Here is a 4,362-nt window from a genome sequence, read left to right on the forward strand (position 1 = left end):
GGATTTCCCCCGTGGCCTTGGAGCCTTGCGTTGGTGTTCCCTTGAAGCGGAAAGGGTGATGTAGCACAGCGACGGTAAGTATTTCCCTCAATTTGAGAACCAAGGTATCAATCCGGTGGAGGAGTATCACAAGATCCTGCACAAACACAAAAGCTTGCTCCCAACGCTATGAAGGGGTTTTCAATCCCTTATAGATTGTTTGCCAAGTGAGAACTGAAAGCAACAAAGTAACAAAGCAAAGTAAAAGCGGAGGTGTAAACGATGGATGTGAATAGACCTGGGGGCCGTAGTGTTTACTAGTGGCTTCTCTCATGAAAGCAAGTAGACGGTGGGTGAACAAATTACTGTCGAGCAATTGATAGAACCGCGCAAAGTCGTGACGACATCTGTGCAATGATTATATCTATAGGCATCACGTCCCAAACAAGTAGACGATACTTTCTGCATCTACTACTATTACTCCACACGTCGACCGCTATCCAGCATGCATCTAGTGTATTAAGTCCATAAGAACAGAGTAACGCCTTAGGCAAGATGACATGATGTAGAGGGATAATCTCAAACCAATGATAAAACCCCCATCTTTTTATCCTTGATGGCAACTACTTGATGTGTGCCTTACTACCCCTACTGTCACTGGGAAAGGTCACCACATGGTAGAACCCAAAACCAAGCACTTCTCCCATTGCAAGAATCATAGATCTAGTTGGCCAAACAAAACCCAAGACTCGGAGAGACTTACAAGGATATCAAATCATGCATATAAGAAATCAGCAAAGACTCAAATATATATCATAGATAATCTGATCACAAATCCACAATTCATCGGATCTCGACAAACACACCGCCAAAGAAGATGACATCGGATAGATCTCCATGAAGATCATGGAGAACTTTGTATTGAAGATCCAAGAGAGAGAAGAAGCCATCTAGCTACTAACTACGGACCCGTAGGTCTGAAGTGAACTACTCATGAGTCATTGGAGGGGCGATGATGATGAAGAAGAAGCCCTCCAACTCCAAAGTCCCCTCCGGCAGGGCGCCGGGAAGGGTCTCTAGATGAGATCTCGCGGAAACGGAAGCTTGCGTTGGCGGAAAAGTATTTTCGAGGCTCCCCTGATTTTTTGCGGAATATTTGGGAATTTATAGGCCAAAGATCTAGGTCAAGGGGCGGCGAGGGAGGACACAAGCCTGCGCACCGCGGCCTCCCCCTGGTGGTGGAGTGGGGGCTTGTGGGCTCCCTGGAGCCCACCTAGCTTGGCCCAAAGCCCCCTGATCTTCTTCCGTTCGGGAAAATATCATTTCGGGGTTTTTCTTCCGTTGGGACTCCGTTCCAAAATCAGATCTGAAAAAGAGTCAAAAACACGGAAAAAACAGGAACTGGCACTTGGCACTGAATTAATAAGTTAGTCCCAAAAAAGATATAAAAGGTACATAAAACAACCAAAGAAGACAAGATGACAGCGTGAAATCATCAAAAATTATAGATACGTTTGAGACGTATCAAGCATCCCCAAGCTTACCTCCTACTCATCCTCGAGTAGGGAAGTGATAAAGAATGAATTTTTGATGCTTTCATGCTACCTAGCATAGGTGTCCTTTGTAACTCTTCTTACGTGACATGAATGTTCATATCCATTAGATTCAAAACAATAGTTTGCTATTGACGTGGAAACAATAATAATTCAAGCAAACTAGCAAGGTAATCATGAACTTTCAAAATAACAAGGCCAAAAGAAAGTTATCCCTACAAAAGCATATAGTCTGGCTATGCTCTATCATCATTGCACAACAAATTTAAATCATGCACAACCCCGGTATTGGCCAAGTAATTATTTCACACCTTTACTTTCTCAAACCTTTTCAACTCTCACGCAATACATGAGCGTGAGCCATGGTTATAGCACTATAGATGGTGTGGAATGTGGTGGAGGTTGCAAGACAAAAAAGGAGAAGATGGTCACATTAACTAGGCATATCAATGAGCTGTGGAGATGCTCATCAATAGATATCAATGTGAATGAGTAGGGATTGCCATACAAATGATGCACTAGAGCTATGAATATGTGAAAGCTCTTAAATAACACTAGTGGGTGTGCATCGAACTTGCTTGCTCACGAAGACCTAAGGCAATTTTGAGGAAGCCTGTCATTGGAATATAGAAGCCAAGTTATATAATGAAAATTTCCCACTAGCTATATGGTGGTGACAAAACGAGAGACTCTCAATCATGAAGATCATGGTGCTTAATATGCACAAGTGTGGAAAAAGTGGTAGCATTGTCCCGTCTCTCTTTTTCTCTCTGTTTTTTTTTGGTGGGCTCTTTTGCCTCTTTTTTTGGTGGGCTTCTTTGGCCTCTTTTATTTCCTCACATGGGACAATGCTCAATTAATGATGATCATCACACTTTCAACTCAAAACTTAGAGTAAGGATGACTCTATATGAAATGCCTTCGGTAGTGTACCGTGGCAATGATCTAGCATGGCATAGACATAATTGGAAACATCATGCTAGCTATCTTACGATCATGCAATGGCAATGTAGACGTGGTGGCACATGTCATGGTGGTAGTTGCATGGCAATATATCTCGGAATGACTTTGAAAAACCCATAGTAGGTAGGTATGGTGGCTGTTTTGAGGGAGGCTAATGGTGGGTTTTGTGCACCGGCGAAAGTTGCACGACACTAAGAAGATAGTATGGTGGAAGGTGAAAGTGCATCTAAACCATGGACTCAACATTAGTCATGAAGAACTCATATACTTGTTGCAAAAGTTTTATTAGTAATCGAAACAAATCATTCAACGCATACTCCTAGGGGAAGGGTTGGTAGGTATAAACCATCGCACGATCCCGACCGCCACGCAAAGGATGACAATCAATATACTAATCATGCTAAGATTTCATCACATAGCGGTTCACCATACGTGCGTGCTACGGGAATCACTAACTTCAACACAAGTATTTCTAGATCCACAACACCTTACTAGCATGACTTCAATATTACCATAACCACAACTCAAAACTAATTGAGATAAATCAAACTTCTCTAACTATTCAATGCACATGAAGGTGGAAGTTTTCGTATCCCTTTGGATAACTACCCCTTTTGAGACTACTTTCAAAGCATAGATCAACTACCAAGCCACGCACCGATGTGCTCTAAAAGATATAAGTGAAGCACATAGAGCAAAAGTATCTAGCTCAAAAGATATAAGTGAAGCACATGTGAGCTGAATTGTCTACCAGAAGATATAAGTGAAGCTCGACAAAATCACGGTGTGTGCATGTATCTCTCTCTAGGTGTGCAGCAAGGATGATTGTGACACAACAAAAATAAAAGACTCCTACGATACAAGACGCTCCAAGCAAAAAACAGATAACATGTGGTGAATAAAAATATAGCCCCAAGTAACGTTACCGATGGATTTAAGACGAGAGAGGGGATGCCTTCCCGGGGTATCCCCAAGCTTAGGCTTTTACGGCATCCTTGAATCTCTTGGGGTGCCTTGGCATCCCCAAGCTTGAGCTCTTGCCACTCTTTATCTCTTTGTCCATAAGAACTTCACCCAAAACTTGAAAACTTCACAACACGAAACGTAAACAGAAACTCATGATATCATTTGTATGAGAAAGCAAACCACCACTTCCTTAGGTACTGTAGCAAACTTAAATTCTACTTATGCTGATGTTGTGTTACTGTACTTTCAATCTTCCATGTCTAATACCCCCGATACTATCCATAGTTTCATCAAAATAAGCAACCAACACAACAAAAACAGAATCTGTTAACAGCAGACCAGTCTGTAGCAATCTGTATATTTCGTATACCTCTGGTACTTCAAAAATTCTGAAACATTACGACAGTCTGAAGAATTTGCGTAGGAATCAGCAGCAAAACTAATCAACTCAAAATCTCTTACAGAAAAAAAATGAAAATTCTTTTTGTGAGCAGAAAGTTTCTGTCTTTTCCAGCATGACCAAACGATCATCCCCAAGACTAATCATAACGGTTTTGCTTGGCACAAACGCAAAAAGAAACACAAAAAACACAATCATAACATAATTATGAAAGTGTGGGAAACACAAAACAGAAAGAAAAAGGATAGATTCGTTGGGTTGCCTCCCAACAAGCGCTTTTGTTTAACGCCCTTAGCTAGGTGAAAGGTGATGAAATCACGTATAGTCATCTTTGGTGCTCAAACCATAGGTAGTGTGATCATTTATCATCTTAAGATTTTTCATCTTTATTAGATGACTCACCACTAACTTTAGGAACAAAAACAGGCTTGACGGTCTTTTTGAGAGTAAGATTTGGAGTATTTTGCACAGCGGCAAAAGCGGAACCCAAGTTGGTTATGA

The sequence above is a fragment of the Hordeum vulgare genome, chromosome 4H (assembly GCF_904849725.1).
Source record: "Hordeum vulgare subsp. vulgare chromosome 4H, MorexV3_pseudomolecules_assembly, whole genome shotgun sequence".
Lineage (NCBI taxonomy): Eukaryota > Viridiplantae > Streptophyta > Magnoliopsida > Poales > Poaceae > Hordeum > Hordeum vulgare.